Genomic DNA, 19088 nt, shown 5'->3' with positions numbered 1-19088 from the left:
TCCACTCTGTACCACAGGGTCTACAAAATCACTCTGCTCCAGGACGAAAGGGACAAGACCGGGGCGGGGACAGCTCCAACAGAGTAGCCAGGATACTTTATGGTTTGTTCACAGAAAATTAAGCATTCGGCCTTCAATACTCAAAAGTCCTTGTGTCATTGGAACTTGAGGACAGTTCTCCCTCAGTACCTTGTCTCACTTCCGGCATGAGAGAAGTGGCGACCTCGGAAATGCCCTGAGCTTTCCATATACCGTATATGCAAGACACATAGCAGCTTTGGTGATGTCAGTATCTTTGGCGACGGCATCACTCTTGAGCATAAATACCTACCATGAAACTGAACTTTTCTATGACCATACTTTGAAAAAAATTAAACAAATTTCCTTGGTTAAAATGACATCTATTCAAATTTTTACTTAAAAGGTCAATATTCCTTTTAATAGTTCTGATTTTTTTAGACCCTGGAACACTGGCAATCTTTCTTCTTCCATTCTGATGAAATCATGCTCTTGAGTTGTTATTCAACTTCATCATTTTCCTTTCCTTTTACTTGGAATTAAGAACATATGTATAATAAATATTTTTTATGTTCACTGTGATGTCTTCTGTTACTCTCCAGTTCTGTCTCTGCTGACAACCAAGAGTTAACTCACCCAAAGACCTCTCGAGAAGCACATGCTGGAGAAAGCCATGTGTCCACTGTTTCACTAGGCAAAATAAAACTTTAAAGACTTTTAAAGAAATGGTTGAATTGTTTATTGCTGTAACTGTACTTTAGAATTAATATTATATTACATGTGTTGATTCTAAAATGTACATAAGACTTTCCCCACCTGTGACTCTATGATGATATTTTTGTGTGCAAACCTCCTAGCCCATCATCTTCCAAATGAGTTTAGAACTGGTATTACATAGTATTTGGCATTAATGAATATAAATAGTCTATTTTATTGGAATACAAAGAGAGAATAGAAGTATCATTTTTGGCTGTGTTTATTGAAAGGCACTTAATCCCTGAAATACCAGCACTGAAAGGGCTGAGGGGAAAGAACTAAAAGCCAGGTCTGGCTTGAGAGAAGGAATCATTCTAACATACATTCAGACAGATAGATAGATGGTAGGCAGATTTTTATAGGACTTTTAATTTGTTTAATTAATCTTAGTGATAAAGTAAATATAAATCTACATAATTTCCTTGAATCTATAAAAATTTTAAATGAATAACAAATATATTATTTCCATTATTTTTATTTATAAAATTCTTAATGTTTTATAGTTAACTATCAATTTAAACATTGAAAATTTGCCACCACAGATGAAAAATGCCTGTGTCTAATTCAGCACTCACTTGAGTAGTTGACAGATTATATTCAGTACAGGTGTTAATATTAGACTAAGGGAATTTCCAACTTGGTACATTTTCATAGAGATTCTAAATGTTGAGCGAGTTGAAATCAGCTCACTCATTTTGGTTTTTTCTATGAGAATATAATGAGCACTTGTTAATACATTCAGATTTTTACTCTGCCTTAAAACACTTTCCATATTCACCAGAAAGTGTTATAAAAGTACAGTGTTGTACTAAAAAATGCATGGGAAATTTCACATTTGTAATTGTTACCTACTTTGCTGGTCTTCACGCACCTCCCAAGTTGGCACTGTTTCTGAATTTTTTTCTCCAAGTGGAGGTGTTTAAGAGCTAAGGGGTGGGCAAGCAGGCTCTGGGTGTTTAAGCTGTGGTCTTCTCCTTAAAATCTGGGCCTTAATAGGAGAAGTCTTCTCTTGAGTTTAGAAAGGATATGGTTGAATCATACTCAAATACAAGCACTGATATTTTTAGTGGTTACCATGCTCACCACTGACTTTTCCTATAGACACAACAATTTTCTCCTCTGGAGTTGTAGTTTGCAGGAATGAGATCATCTGTCATCTCATGGCAGGGCTTCAATCTGAAGTTTGTCTTTGAACACCAACGATGACAGGAGAGTCACTCCACTAGTGGTCCTTTTGTAACGTGAACATCTTGTACACAGGGTGAAGTAGCTCATAAAATTTCTCGTCGTCTAAATACCTGCTTGTCACTTCACTTTCGGCAATAAGGTTTTTATTCATATTTTGTTCATGTTATTTGCCACACCTCTGTCAACAGTAGACTCTAGTGGAAATATTTGTGGTACTGACATGCTGTGAGACAGTATATACTATTGAAATAATAGAACAGTGCTCCAGAAGACAGGGACCTCATAATACTCGAGACAAGCCTCTTTATTGTTGTAAGTCAATTGTTATCACACTATAAAAGTGGAGAAAATGCATCTCCAGGTATCTGTGAAGAGCAAGATGCCAAAGTATGGACTAGATTTCAACTGCATGCAAATCAGCCAATAGTTAATTCCACAGCGTCTCTTCTGGGTGTGATGGCATCCATGAATATGGTCACTATGGTCTCTCACTAACTACACTTTCCATCACATACACTTTAAACCCCTCTTACGCTTGTCTGTAATGAAAGAGTGTTGTTAGAGAAAATAAGAAAATCAGGGTCTACCCAACCCAGACAACTGGGTAGTCATCCAGGTCAAAGAGTTCCATTTATGTGACAAAATGCACCTCAGCAGGGAAAATGCGACGCTTTGGGTTATTTCAGCACTTTATCCTTTAGAAGAAGCCTATCATTGATAATTTATTTAGGGTCAAGTTATTCATCAAGAATATTCCATGTGACCAAAAGAGAAGATTTTATATATATTTTGAATTGATTTTATGGGGTCCAAACAAAAATGGAAATGAAATAATTGTCTCTGTTGGCCGGCTGTGCATGCCTGTGTTTAACCCAGAGGAGAGTTTATCTGTGGTTAGGATGAGTAATGATAAGTAAGTTACTGCTAAGCGTGTTGGTGGATGAGGCAGAATTATGGTTTCCAAGCAGCCTGTGGTAAACAGTGAGAACTTACCTTACAAAAAATAATAAACATATGTTTTCAATAAATTCCTTCCATTGTCTGAAGGATATTACTACAGTGCTTAGCTTTACTTAACCTTTAGTTGAAGTGCTACTGGCAGTTGATTACTTCTGAGTGGGATTCACGTTTCTTTGTAGGTGTACCTTCCGATAGGTTGCCCGAGTCAAGTGGATGGCCATGGCCAAGCACTAGGCCAACTAAATGGAGTCTGTGAGAAAGTCATTAAAAAAGACACAAAGTTGGAAGTGAGATGTGTTCGGGAAGTTCTGGGGGCAGTTAGAGCAACGTAGATAGTGACAGGTTGGTGAGGATTGAAATATACTGTATGCATGTGTGAAACTTTCAAAGAGCGAATCAAAATATTATTTTTTAAAAGAAAATGCTATTGTAATCGTATAGAGATATACTTGGCAAAATTCTAACTATCACAATTCTTAGTTGTTTTCTTTACAATTCTGTTCTTAGAATAATATAATATAGATTATTTTGGTTGTATCTCATTACTAGATCTGTTATTTGACAGCCTACATCTCTTTTAGTAATACATCTTCTTACAAAGATTTTTTATTATAATCACTTAGCATGATTTTAATGAAACACTTTACCCATTGGTTGAATGAAGCAATTTTAATAAGACTTCAGGCAAAGATACCATGAATTTATACTAGGGAATACTGAGCTCCATAAGACTGCAGGGCATAGTTAACCTGGTCTCTTGCATGATACATTAAAAATTCATCAGTGACTTGTAACTGCTTAAGTAGGGGACAGAAACAGATGAACACAGTTTTAAATATCACACATAGACATGATGAAAAAGATATTAGTTAATAATTATGGGGTCTTTCTACTAAGACATCATTTGCTGATAAACAGGTGATTATAAAAATGAGGAAAAGGTTGTAAAAAGTGGAAACTATTGGGAAGAGACTTTCTCAGCTGAGTGGTCAGAGTGCTTCTACTTTAGTACACCATTTATAATTATACGTACATGTCTTTTTCTTTTTTGATTTATTTTTTTATATTTAAAAACTTCCATCTCCTCCCCTCTTCCTTCCCCTTCTCTCCCCTCCCCTCCACCCATACCCCCTCCCTCCCTCTTCAGGCCAAGGATCCATCAGGGTTCCCAACTCTATGTTAAGACCAAGGTCCTCCCAACTCCCCCCAGGTCCAGGAAGGTGATCAACCAAGCTGAGAAGGCTCCCACAGAGCCTGTCCATGCAGAAGAGTCAAAGCTCAGTGCCTTTGTCCTTGGCTTCTCAGTCAGCCTCCACCTTCGGCCACATTCAGAGAGTCTGGTTTGGTCTCATGTTCCATCAGTCCCAATCCAACTGGAGTTGGTGATCTCCCATTAGTTCTGTCCCACCGTCGCCATGGGTGAATGCACCCCTCACGGTCCTGACGTTCTTTCTCATGTTCTCTCTCCTTCTGCTCCTCATCAGGACCTTGGGAGCTCAGTCCGGTGCTCCAGTGTGGGGCTCAGTCATTTTCTTCATCTATCGCCAGGTGGAGGTTCTTCTTATTATCTTCTCAAAGATCCCGAATTATAGGCTTGATGTCCTTTAATTATGGCTAGAAACCGATTATGAGTGAGTACATTCCATGTTCATCTTTTTGGGTCTGGGTTACCTCACTCAGAATAGTGTTTTCTATTTCCATCCATTTGCATGCAAAATTCAAGATGTCACTGGTTTTTACCGCTGAGTAGTATTCTAACATGTATATACTCCACAGTTTCTTCATCCATTCTTCCACTGAAGGGCATCTAGGTTGTTTCCAGGATCTGGCTATTACAAATAATGCTGCTATGAACATAGCTGAGCAAATGCTTTTGTAGTATTGATTAAGCATCTCTTGGGTAGATTCCCAATAGTGGAATTGCTGGGTCCTGGGGTAGGTTGATCCCGAATTTCCTGAGAAACTGCCATACTGCTTTCCAAAGTGGTTGCACAAGTTTGCATTCCCACCAGCAATGGATGAGTGTACCCCATACCCCACAACCTCTCCAGCAAAGGTTATCATTGGTGTTTTGGATTTTAGCCAATCTGACAGGTGTAAGATGATATCTCAACGTTGTTTTTATTTGCATTTCCCTGATAGCTAAGGAGGTTGAGCATGACCTTAATGTAGTGTGAAGCGGCGGGGCTGTGTTCCGCCACCCGGCCCGGGCTGTGTCCCGCCACCCGGCTAGCTTTACCCAAAATAATTACACGGAAACTGTATTCTTTTAAACACTGCCTGGCCCATAGTTTCAGCCTCTTATTGGTTAATTCTCACATCTTCCTTTAACCCATATTTAGTAATCTGGGTAGCACCACGAGATGTGGCTTACCAGGAGAGATCTTAACCTGTGTCCATCTCGGAGAGGAGCAGCATGGAGACCCCTCTGGAGACTGCCTGAAGCGTCTCCCCAACTCTACTTCCTTGTTCCCACAATTCTGTTCTGTCTACTCCACCTACCTAACTCTCTGTCTCTTAAAGGGCCAAGGCAGTTTTCTTTATTAATTAACCAATGAAAGAAACATAGACAGATAACTCTCCTCCATCATTTCCCCTTTTTCTGTTTAAACAAAAAAGAAAGGCTTCAACTTTAACATAGCAAAATTACATATAACAAAACAGTTATCAAGCAAGTATTACAGTTACAATATTTAAATCTATTTTATCTTTTATCATAACTAAGGAAAGCTATAACTATCTATTTATTCTTCAACTCCATCAAAGACTCCAGAAGGATATAATACTACCTAAGTAAACAAGAAATAAGTAACTTATAAAACTCTAGAAATGACAGAGACAACTCGCTGCCTGGACAGTCACCCAAAGTTCCTCTGTACCGTTGGGGCATCCATCTTCGGGCTTCAGGCCCACAGTATCCAGCAGACATTTCCATGAAGCAGAAAAATTCCAAAGACAGTTCAGTCACTTTCTGCTGTGTCCTGCAGAACGTCTCGCAGACTCTTTCACGAATCAGGAACCCTGAGAGACCATCTCACCTTTAGGCAAGTTTAGCAGTCCTCTTTCTGTGGGTTCCTTGTGTCCAGTTTATGCAACAGTCCAGGCAAGAGCAGTTTCTTGCCCAAATGGCTAACAAACTCCATAAGTAGCCTCTTCGATGCCCATCTTCCTCTCGAAGTAGATTGGTGCTGCCAGGAGCAGACGTGTCTCATTGTCATGAAAAACCCTAAGTTATTAAAACATTAAATGCCATATTCTGCAGTCTTTGAAAGATATGAAGAATGTCTATCTAACTGAAATATATCTCTACATATCTAGAAAATCTAATAACATGACTACAAGCTTAACTATTATCAATGATTATCCATTAACAACCTATATTTCCTAATTATACATTACAGTTTTTAAAATGAACTACAATCACAATAGCTTAATCAAGATCAGAAATACATATACATATAACAAAATTGACCTTAAAATCTATACCAATGCAAATTCATATCTATATCATCTCCCCCTTTAAATGTAAAAGAACATTTATAAGCAATATTTGGGAAAATGGGCGCAGTTTTTTCTCTCCAAACTGCTTCCTGCTGAATGGGGGCGCTGTTATTTAGGTCTTTCATGGTATAACCTGTGTGCTAGGTTCCTCTCAGTTGGCAGTTGAGTGAAGTAATTTTTTGAAGATGTTCACAGCAACCTTTCAGGAGGGCGTGGTCTATCATACCATATTGGGATAGAAGCAATCCACAGAGTCTCGTCCTCTGTGAAAACGAAAGAAGAAACTCTTTTCCAAAGCATCATGTTCTTAGATCCAAATCCTGAAGTCATACCATTAAGATGTCCATTCTGATCTAGCCTGGCAGCCCATATAATGAAATGTCTCTCTGTATTTAGCTCCTTTACAGTCAAAAAAATCAAAGAAAACACAACAAAATACATAATCCAGACTCTCTGTGAATTTTCCATTTTTATGCGGCTTATTTTCATTCTATCACTTTACTTTATTCTGTCTCTTTAAAGACTTTAGCCTTTTTTTAGGCATTAACTTTATTTTTTATATTTTCTTCTCTCTCTCTCAAGCCTACATACATTCATCCAACACTGTGACTCATTTAAAAGTCTTTTATGTCTGAATCTGTCCTATTGTGAATCTGCAATTTTTTACTATCCAGGAGCATTTCTTAAAAGGTTAAGCACTTCTTAAAAACTTAAGTTGCGCCACTTATAGGTAATACGGTACTGCCTGTTTACAGCCAAGTCTAAACCTTAACTGCGCAGTTATTGTGGTAATTACGATAGATCCTGCCTGAGATCAGCACAGTTCAGCATGGCGGAGCAGAGCCAAAGCCGCTCCTGCCTCAGTCATTTGGTGCCCCTGAGCCGCACACAGTTCCAGGCACACAGCAGTCCACATTGGAGCCGCACTCAGCAGTTTAATTCTGAGACTGAGCGTGCAGCACAGAAACTCTTTTCATCCAAGTTACAGCCGAATCTGACGCGCAGAGCACCGTGCAGTCTGAAAACACCTCTCTCTCTATGGCGGCAGGAATCCGCAAACGCTGTCCCGCTCGCCTAAGCCTGATTCCGCCATCTGCCCAGGTGCAGGCAGGGAGCAGTGAGCCATTGGCATGGTCTCAGAGTACTTTCTTTCCGATACCAAGCGGGCAAGGTTTTTAAGTGGATTTAGTGACCACATTGGAGCGCCAATCTGTAGTGTGAAGCGGCGGGGCTGTGTTCCGCCACCCGGCCCGGGCTGTGTCCCGCCACCCGGCTAGCTTTACCCAAAATAATTACACGGAAACTGTATTCTTTTAAACACTGCCTGGCCCATAGTTTCAGCCTCTTATTGGTTAATTCTCACATCTTCCTTTAACCCATATTTAGTAATCTGGGTAGCACCACGAGATGTGGCTTACCAGGAGAGATCTTAACCTGTGTCCATCTCGGAGAGGAGCAGCATGGAGACCCCTCTGGAGACTGCCTGAAGCGTCTCCCCAACTCTACTTCCTTGTTCCCACAATTCTGTTCTGTCTACTCCACCTACCTAACTCTCTGTCTCTTAAAGGGCCAAGGCAGTTTTCTTTATTAATTAACCAATGAAAGAAACATAGACAGATAACTCTCCTCCATCACCTTAAGTGTCTGTTGGCCATTTGAACTTCTTCTGTTGAGAATTCTCTGTTCAGCTCAGCGCCCCATTTTTTAATTGGGTTCATTAGCATTTTAAAGTCTTGAGTTCCTTATATATTTTAGAGATCAGACTTTTGTCAGTTGCAGGGTTGGTGAAGATCTTTTCCCAGTCAGTAGGCTGCCTTTGTGTCTTAGTGACAGTGTCCTTTGCTTTACAGAAGCTGCTCAGCTTCAGGAGTCCCATTTATTCAATGTTGACCTTAATGTCTGTGCAGCTGGGGTTATGCGTAGGAAACAGTCTCCTGTGCCCATTTGTTGTAGAGTACTTCCCACTTTCACCTCTATCAAGCTCAAGGTGTTCAGATTAATATTGAGGTCTTTAATCCATTTGGACATGAGTTTTGTGCATGGTGATAGATATGGATCTACTTTCATTCTTCTACAGGTTGACATCCAGTTGTGCCAGCACCATTTGTTGAAGATGCCCTCTTTCTTCCATTGTGTACTTTTGACTCCTTTATCAAAAATCAGGTGTTCATAGGTTTGTGGTTTAAGATCTGGGTCTTCTATACGATTCCATTGGTCGACTTCTCTGTTTTTATGCCAATACCAAGCTGTTTTCAATACTGTAGCTCTGTAATAGAGTTTGAAGTCAGGGATGGTAATGCCTCCAGAAGTTCCTTTATTGTATAAGATTGTTTGGGCTATCCTGGGTTTCTTGTTTATTTCTTGATTATTGTTCTCTCAATATCTGAGAAGAATTTTGATGGGACCTTGATGGGGATTGCATTGAATCTATAGATTGCTTTTGGTAGGATTGCCATTTTTACTATGTTGATCCTTCCAATCCACGAGCAGGGGAGATCCTTCCATTTTCTGGTATCCTCTTCAATTTCTTTCTTCAAAGATTTAAAGTTCTTGTCAAATAAATCTTCACTTCCTTGGTTAGAGTTACTCCCAGATATCTTATGCTATTTGTGGCTATTGTGAAAGGTGATACTTCTCTGATTTCCCTCTCTGCTTCCTTATCCTTTGTGTATAGGAGGGCGACTGATTTTTTGGAGTTAATCTTGTAGCCTACCACGTTACTGAAGGAGTTTATCAGCTGAAGGAGTTCTTTGGTGGAGTTTTTGGGGTCGCTTATGTACACTATCATATCATCTGCAAATAACGAAAGTTTAACTTCTTCCTTTCCAAATCAAATCCCCTTGATCCCTTTATGCTGTCTTATTGCTATTGCTAGAACTTCAAGCACTATATTGAAGAGATAAGGAGAGAGTGGACAGCCTTGTCGTGTTCCTGAATTTAGTGGGATAGCCTTGAGTTTCTCTCAGTTTAATTTGATGTTAGCTGTCGGCTTGCTGTAAATAGCTTTTATTATATTTAGGAATGACCCTTGTATCCCTAATCCCTCCAAGACCTTTATCATAAAAGGGTGCTGAATTTTGTCAAATGCTTTTTCAGCATCTAATGAGATGACCATATGGTTTTTTTTCCTTCAGTTTATTTATATGATGGATTACATTGATAGATTTTCGTATGCTGAACCAGCCCTGCATCTCTGGCATGAAGCCTACTTGATCATAGTGGATAATTTTTCTAATGTGTTCTTGGATTCGGTTTGCCAGTATTTTATTGAAAATTTTTGTATCAATGTTCATGAGTGAGATTGGCCTGTAATTCTCTTTCTTGGTTGAGTCTTTGTGTGGTTTAGGTATCAGGGTAACTGTAGCTTCATAGAAGGAATTTGGCAGTGACTCTTGTGTTTCTATATTATGAAATACCTTAAGGAGTATAGGTATTAGATCTTCTTGGAAGTTCTGGTAGAATTCTGCATTGAAACCATCTGGTCCTGGGCTCTTTTTGGTATGGAGGTTTCTGATAACAGTTTCTAATTCTTCGCGACTAACAGGACTATTTAGAGCATTTACCTGGTCCTGGTTTAACTTTGGTATATGGTATTTATCTAAAAAACTGTCCATTTCTTCTACATTTTCCAATTTTGTGGCATACAGGCTTTTGTAGTAAGATCTAATGATTCTCTGAATTTCCTCTGTGTCTGTGGTTATGTCCCCCTTTTCATTTCTGATCGTATTAATTTGCGTGTTCTCCTTCTGCCGTTTGATTAGTTTGGCTAAGGGTTTGTCAATCTTGTTGATTTTCTCCAAGAACCAGCTTTTTGTTTCCTTGATTCTTTGGATTGTTTTCTGTGTTTCTATTTTGTTGATTTCTGCCCTCAGTTTGATTATTTCCAGTCTTCTACTTCTCCTAGGTGAGTCTGCTTCTTTTTTTTCCAGAGCTTTCAGGTGTGCTGTTAAGTCACCAATGAGTGCTTTCTCTGTTTTCTTTAAGTGGGCACTTAGTGCTATGAACTTTCCTCTTAGCACTGCTTTCATTGTGTCCCATAGGTCTGAGTATGTTGTGTCTTTGTTTTCATTAAATTCAAGAAAGACTTTAATTTCTTTCTTTATTTCTTCCTTGACCCAGCTGTGGTTCAGTAGTTGACTGCTCAGTTTCCATGAGTTTGTGGGCTTTTTGGGGGTAGTATTGTTGTTGAATTCTAATTTTAATTCATGGTGATCCGATAAGACACAGGTGGTTACTAATATTTTTTTTGTAACTGTGGAAGTTTGCTTTGTTACCAAGTATATGGTCAATTTTCGAAAAGGTTCCATGAGCCGCAGAGAAGAAGGTATATTCTTTCCTATTTGGGTGGAAAGTTCTATAGATGCCTGTTAAGTCCATTTGGTTTTTTACCTCCATTAAGTCTTTCAATTCTCTGTTAGGTTTCTGTCTGATTGACCTGTCCATTGGTGAGAGAGGAGTGTTGAAGTCTCCAACTATTAGTGTGTGTGGTTTGATGGCTGCCTTGAGTTCTAGAAGTGTTTCTTTTACATAAGTGGGAGCTTTTATATTAGGGGCATAGATATTCAGGATTGAGACTTCATTCTGAAGGATTTTTCCTGTTATGAGTATAAAGTGTCCCTTTTCATCTCTTCTGATTGATTTTAGTTTGAAGTCAACTTTGTTAGAAATTAGTATGGCCACACCAGCTTGTTTCTTAGGTCCATTTGCTTGATAAACCTTTTCCCAACCCTTTACTCTGAGTAGGTGTCTGTCTTTGTGGTTGAGGTGTGTTTCTTGTAAACAGCAGAATGTTAGATCCTGTTTTCATATCCAATCTCTTAGCCTGTGCCTTTTTATAGGTGAATTGAATCCATTGATATTAAGTGATATTAATGACCAGTGGTTGTTAACTCCGGTCATTTTTCGTAGTAGAGTTTGTGTGTTTCCCTTCTTCTAGTTGTGCTGGTGAAGGGTCGCTAGATGCCTGAGTTATTGTGGGCATTGTTGGACTCCTTGGTTTGTGATTTTCCTTCTATTACTTTTTACTAGGCTGGATTTGTGGCTACGTATTGTTTAAATCTGTTTTTGTCCTGGAATATCTTCTTTTCTCCATTGATGGTGAATGCAAGCTTTGCTGGGTACAGTAGTCTAGGCTTGCATCCATGTTCCCTTAGTGTCTGTAGCACATCTATCCAAGCTTTTCTGGCTTTCATGGTTTCCATTGAGAAATCAGGTGTAATTCTGATAGGTTTCCCTTTATATGTTACTTGACCTTTTTCCTTTACAGCTCTTAATATCTGTTCTTTATTCTGTATGTTTTGTGTTTTGATTATTATATGGTGTGGGGATGCTTTCTTTTGATCCAGTCTATTTGATGTTCTGTAGGCTTCTTGTACCTTCATAGGAACATCCTTCTTTATGTTGGGGAAGTTTTCTTCTATAATTTTGTTGAATATGTTTTCTGGGCCTTTGAGTTGTAATTCTTCTTCTTCTTCTACCCCAATTATTCTTAGGTTTGGTCTTTTCATGGTGTCCCAGATTTCCTGGATGTTTTATGTTAAGAATTTGTAGATTTGTTTAGTTCTTTAATCTGTGAATTTATTTCCTCTATAGTATCTTCGGAGTCCGAGATTCTTTGTTCCATCTCTTGTATTGAGTTGGAAATACTTGTCTCTGAAGTTTCTGTTCGTTTACTCACAGTTTCCATTTCCAATCTTCCCTCAGATTGTGCTTTCTTCATTACCTCCATTTCATTTATCAGGTCTTGTACTGTTTCCCTTACCTGTTTGATTGCTTTTTCTTGTTTTTCTTGTTTTTCTTGGGTATCTTTGAGAGATTTATTTATTTCGCCTACCTTTTTGTTTGTCATCTCCATGTCTTTATGGCAGTTTTTTACCTCCTGTTTAAGGTCCTCTATTATTTTCATAAAGTACTGTTTAAGGTCAGTTTCTTCTATATCTTCTGGGGTAGGGTGTTCAATTCTTGTTGTTTTGGGATGTCTGGATTCTGGTGATGTCATGTTGCCTTTCATGTTGTTGGAGGAGTTCTTGCATTGGCACCTGCCCATCTCTTCCTTCAAATGGAGCCGGGAGGTGCTTGGTGTCCTAGACCAATCTTTGCTGTGACTGAATCTGGTTGGATCTCCCCAGAGCCAGAGCAGGACCTATTCCTTGCAGCACAATCTGAAGAAGCCTGCACTCTCTTGCAGGAATTCTCAGACTTGCCTGGAAGCCAGAGTCTGACCCATTTGGGTGGATGGCCTTAGTACAGGAGCAGGACACCTGAAAACACTAGGTAAGGTAGTCCAGATAGAACTCCACTGCACAGGATCAGGGATTCCAGGTAGCCCAGGGAAGCCGCCCGGATAAAAGGGCCATGTACATGTCTTTGAACATGGGAAACGCTTATGTGTTTTGAAGGAAACAAACTTTCATTTAAATTCCTTACTTGGGCTATATTATTATTAGCAACTCTTATTTAAAAACACTATAAAATAATATCCTATATCAGAATTAATTGTTCTGGGATTCTAAAATGCCAACAGTGAGCAAATAGTGAACGGCAATGAGGAATTCTATTATTTAGCATGTATTTGGACCTTAGTTATTACATTTGTAACAAGTTTATATATTTTATAAATATTATATATTAGCATTATATTTGATTATCCCACAAAGTATATGAAACCATAGTTGTATCTTACACTGAAATAATTTTTCCTTGATGTTTTGACAATATTTCCCTGTCGACATAAAATTAGATTTTTGTGCTTTAATTCATAATAACAAAGATTTTTCTATAACCATGACATTATATTTATTTGACTGCTTTTGATGAACTTATAAATGTTGTGGATGTTTCCAGAGTTAATATGGACGATCTGGTTTAAATTCAAAGGATAAAATGTACCCCTAAGCACAAGATGGAATCCACTAAGCTTGTGTCCCACATCTAAGATGTTTATTGCATGATTGCCAGCTGACCTTTGTCCCTTTGATGTTTTAATAAAATGCCAACTAATTTCCTTCCTGAGCTGATTAGAAGGGGGAACTAGTGGATCAGACTCCAGGTTAGTGGAGCAGAAGGTCGACACAGAGATGTGTATGGACTCATGATGGAAGAATAGATGATAGGTCAGTAGATGGATGGTGGATGGATGGGTAGATAGAGGGTAGGTGAGAGCTAGACAGACAGACAGACAGACAGACAGACAGATACATACATACTGATAGATAAGTAAATAAATGATAGATAAATAGATGATAGATAGATAGATAGATAGATAGATAGATAGATAGATAGATAGATGATAGACAGACAGACAGACAGACAGATAGGTGATAGGCAGATAGATGATAGATAGATGATAGACATAAATAGATGCTAGATAATTTATTCATTTTAATTACTTTAAATACTCAAATGAAAATAATTCATAATTTTACAAGGAATTTACTACAAAAATCCTAGTTGACATGATTATTCAAAGGCTTAGTCAATATTCTAAATCATTGTTTATTGCTAGAATGGAAGCATCCCATGAACCCTGATTTTCATGAACAATTATTATCTGACCAGGACTCTTTATGCAATAGATTTGCATAAGAACTTATAAATATTTCCAGTCTCTTAAATGTCCAAAATTGCACCAGTGAAAAGAAATTTGTCACATGCATAGAAAAAAATCATAAAATCTAGAATGCTGACTTGATTCTGACATTTGAATTTTAGGGTGACATTTTTTTCTCTTGTGATTATTTTGATTCTTGAAGAATTTCTATAATTACAATAATGTGAATTATATTTCAGGATCGGTATACTGACCTAATTGTAAAGTATCACTTTAAATAAAAGATTGAGAGTTAATCCTCATTCCAATTGATAACAAAATCTTAAAAGATTTTTATGATTTATTTTATGTACAGTTTTAAAATTATTTTCATAGTCAATAGTTTAGGTAAAACTGGACTTTTATTTTTATGAAGAAAAAATTATCTTTTAGATTTTTGTCTAAAAATACAATTAAATCTTAGAATTGTAGTTTGATTTTTTTCATCTTTGAAGAGAAATTTACTTACAGTTCAAAAATACTTTGAAGGTAAAAATAGACCTAAATAGTTCAAAACCAATGAATCTTGGTAGTGTGATAATTTAGAAGCCTCAATAGAAGCAGTTCAGCCATTCATTAGTCAGGATAATTTTGGCAATTGTCTTTTATCAAGTTGATGTCTGTGTTTGTGCTCAATCCTTTTTAAATGTCGATTTTTAATTTTAACACTCTCATACTGCTTCTCCCCCTCACTTTGAAGTCTCTTGTCTTCATGGACACTGAAGTATTACTTAGTATGTACACAATGATTTGACTCAAGGCTCCTCTGGAATCCATGATTGGTTTGTGTTCCCCCAGTTAAAATCAGTGCTTTTGTTTAGGGCTCATCATAATGCTGGAGCTTTGCTGCTGCTGCTATTGTAACCGTGGGAGTTGTTATACTTATTGCTATAGTTATTGTCTATTGTTGCATTTATTGTTTTAATTGTTGTTGTTATTGGTGTTACTTTTATTGTTATTGGTGTTGTGATGATTGTTTTCTTCGCTATTAATGTTGTTGCTATTGTTATTATTTTTTCTTATTGTTTTTGTTGTTATTGTTGTAACCAATAATAACTACTTCTGGGTTGGTCTCTTGTAAATTTCATATTAGTTCACAGCAATAAATGGACTATTCCACTTGAAATAAAGACCTTAATTTACATAAGAATGTGGGTTGTAAAATAAACTAAAGCTACTAACTGATGAGTGATAAAAATAATGAAGCATGGCCTAAAAAGTATAGTCTAGTGACTAGAGAGGGTCTAAAAAGTACAGTTTAGGGACTAGTGAGGGTCGAAAAAGTACAGCCTAGGGACTAGGGAGGGTCTAAAAAGTACAGCCTAGGAACTAAGGAGGGTCTAGAAAGTACAGCCTAGGGACTAGGGAGGGTCTAAATGTACCCAATAGTTTTGTTTTTTATTACTAAATCTTTGTCATTAAAACCCCCAACCACCAAATTCATGAATAGCTTTTTTCTATGTATACTAAGCCAACAATTAGGTAAGTGCCCTCTGCTTTTAGCTGAAGAAGACTAGAAAGTAATATTAGTACAACTTCCGTGTCAGTCACATACTACCTACAGCTTTAAATGAGTTATTACCTCTAAATATTTGCTTTGTGATGGATTTGGAGGTAAAACTTTCTCTCCACTTAGCTAACACATTATGCCTTACGATTTAAACTCACTTGAGAATAGAACTTTCGATACTGACTCCTCCTATGCAGAGTGAAAACTCTTACACAGCTAGGATCCCACACTTAATATGATACTGCAACCTTATGTTTAAAATTGCCTCATTTGTGGATCAATTACTTAAATATTTATAAATGGAAGTAAAGAGAAATGACGATCAAAAAGAAAGCATGCTGCTTCTCTAAAATCCAGAAGATATTTTAAGTTACATAATAAGATAATGAACCAGAGAAATAGTTCAATGGGTAAGGGCACATTTCCACAGGCCTTGTGACCTGAGATCATTTCCCAGACCCCAACAGATGACAGGATCTCTCTCTCTCTCTCTCTCTCTCTCTTTTTCTCTCTCTTTCTCTCTCTCTCCTTCCCTCCTTCCCTCCCTCTCAACATACACACACAAAACAATAATAAATAAATGAATAAATTAGAATTGATACATAGGGTAATCTTTTAAAAAATATGGTATCAAGTGTAGAAGGAGGAGCGGCGGGCCACTTCCTGGCACCCGGCTAGCTCTACCCAAAATAATTACACGGAAACTGTATTCTTTTCAACACTGCCTAGCCCATTAGTTTCAGCCTCTTATCGTCTGATTCTCACATCTTGCTTTAACCCATATTTAGTAATCTGTGTAGCACCATGAAGTAGGTGCTTACCAGGAGAGATCTTAACCTGCGTCTGTCTTGGAGAGGAGAGGCATGGTGACTGCCTCACTGCCTTCTTCCTCCCAGCATTCTGTTCTGTCTACTCCACCCATCTATGTTCTGACCTATCAGGCCAAGCCGTTTTTTTATTAATTAACCAATGAAAGCAACACATAGAAAGACGACCCACCTACATCATTTCCTCTTTTTCTGTTTAAACAAAAAAGAAAGGCTTTAACTTTAACATAGTAAAATTACATATAACAAAACAGTTATCAATCAAGAATTACAGTTACAATATTTAGATCTATTTTATCTTTTACCATAACAAAGAAAAACTATAACTAACTATCTATTCTTCAACTCCATCAAAGACTCCAGAAGGATATAATATTACCTAAGTAAACAAGAAGTAAGCAACTTCCAATACTCTAGAAATGACAGAGACATCTTGCTGCCTGGACAGTCACCCAAAGTTCCTCTGTACTGTTGGGGCATCCATTTTCAGTCTACAGATCCATAGTATCCAGCAGACATTTCCATGAAGCAGGAAATTTCAAAGGCAGTTCAGTCACTATGTGCCATGTCCTGCAGAATGTCTCGCAGACTCTTTCATGAGTCAGGAACCCCGAAAGACCATCTCACCTTTAAGAAAGTTCAGCAGTCCTCTCTCTGCAGGTTCTTTGTGTCCAATTCATGCATCAATTCAGGCAAGAGCAGTTTCTTGCCCAAATGGCTAACCAACTCCATAAGGAGCCTCTTCAATGCCCATCTTCCTCTTGAAGTAGATTGGTGCTGCCAGGAGCAGACGTGTCTCATTGTCATGAAAAGTCCTAAGTTATTAAAACATTAAATGCCATATTCTGTAGTCTTTGAAAGATATGAAGAATGCCTATCTAACTGAAATATATCTCTATATATCTAGAAAATCTAACATAACTACAAGCTTTACTATTATTGATGATTGTCCATTAACAACCTATATTTTCTAATTATATATTAACTTTTAAATAAACTACACAATCACAATACCTTAATCAAGATCAGAAATACATATACATATAACAAAATTGACCTTAAATTTTTACCAATAAACCAAGATCTATACCAAAGCAAATTATTCACATCTATATCCTATCCCCCTTTAAATGTAAAAAAAAAACATTTATAAACAATATCTAGGAATATGTACATAGTTATTTCTCTCCAGACTTCTTGCTGTATAGGGGTGCTGTTAATTAGGTCTTTCATGGTATAACCTGTCTTCTAGGTTCATCTCAGTCAGCAGTTGAGCAAAGTAATTTTTTGAGGGTGTTCAGAGCAACCTTTCAGGAGGGCGTGGTCTATCATATCATATTGGGATAGAAGCAATTCACAGGGTCTCATCCTCTGTGAAAACAAAAAAAAAAGACCTTTTCCAAAGCATCATAACCTTAGATCCAAATTTTGAAGTCAAGGTATTTTCAAAATATTTATGTTGGATTAGTTCATCAGCATTTATAAACAAATATCTTTTAGCAGCTGTTGCTTCTTCCTCAGCATTCAAACAATTCAAAGAGAGCATAATAACATATAGTATCAAGATTCTCTGTGTATTTTCCATCTTTATGCAGCTTTACTTAACCTCTATTTCTTTTATTTTTACTTTTATTTTTTGAGACAGGTTCTCTGTATATCGTTGTCCTGGAATAACTCTGTAGACCAGGCTGTCCTTGAACTCTCAGAGATCCTTCTGTCTCTGTCTGCCAGGCATTGGGATTAGAGGTGTGTCCTGCCACACCTTGAAGTCACAGAGGTCAATCTACCTCTGCCTCCCAAGTGTTGGGATTAAAGGTGTGTGCCACCATACCCAAACTACTCTCTTTCTTTTTCTTTTTTACTTTTAAGAACTTTAACCTTTAGCCTGCATATATTTTTAACACACTGGAAACCATTAGAGGTTTTCTTTGTCTTTGAATCTTTCTTTATTGTATATCTCTCTTTTTCTGACCACACGAGTCTTTAATTTACCAAGCAATATAGGTAGCATTAAAGCTGTGGCTTTGACAGCTAGATCCAACCCATTTCTTAGTTTTCTAAGATTTCAGCCTCGTGGCAGAGGTACCGGCTGTAGCCATGTTCATTGCCACAACTCTATAGCATTTCAAGGTCCCTGCCAGCAAGCAAGTTGCAGCATTCTGCTCACAGACCACACTCAGTTGGACTGCCTGCCTGAAAGAGTCAGGGTTTGTCCTGGCCCAGGATGGCCCAGAAAGCCAGCATTTTAAAACGGCGCAGCTTTTTTCCTGCTATGGCTGAAAACCGAAAAGCATGTGTTCAGCTTTTCATCAACACCATTTAAGTGTTTCGTGGCAGGACCTCTTAAAAGAGCTGCAGGGTTTTGCAGCTAAAGCTGAGTCAGGAAGCCTGTCTTAGATGAGAGTGTTTACTTGCCTCTAGCAAGCAGAGCAGACCCGAGAAATTGCTGCCACCAAGAAGCCATGCTTTACTCTATTCTTTCCCAAGCTTTCTCAGGCTTTCTGTGGATTCAGTTATCCATGTCTGGACACCATTTGTAGATGGAGCAGTGGGCTGCATTTCTGCCACCTGGCTCCAGGCCACCTGGCTAGCTTATGCCCCGAAATAATTACATGGAAATTGTATTCTTTTAAACACTGCCTGGCCCATTAGTTTCACCCTCTTATTGTCTAGTTCTTACACCCTGCTTTAACCCATATTTAGTAATCTGTGTAGCACCATGAGGTGATGGCTTACCAGA

At 38.0% G+C, this 19088-nt stretch overlaps 1 protein-coding gene across 6 annotated transcripts in view; it reads left to right on the top strand.

The window, feature by feature from the left end:
- Mctp1 (multiple C2 and transmembrane domain containing 1) overlaps positions 1-19088 on the top strand; it is a 592391-nt gene that overhangs the window by 361239 nt on the left and 212064 nt on the right. The window lies entirely within an intron of this gene.

Source organism: Arvicola amphibius, chromosome 3 (assembly GCF_903992535.2).
Source record: "Arvicola amphibius chromosome 3, mArvAmp1.2, whole genome shotgun sequence".
NCBI classification, from domain to species: Eukaryota; Metazoa; Chordata; class Mammalia; order Rodentia; family Cricetidae; genus Arvicola; species Arvicola amphibius.
This window is presented reverse-complemented; position numbering and strand designations above follow the sequence as displayed.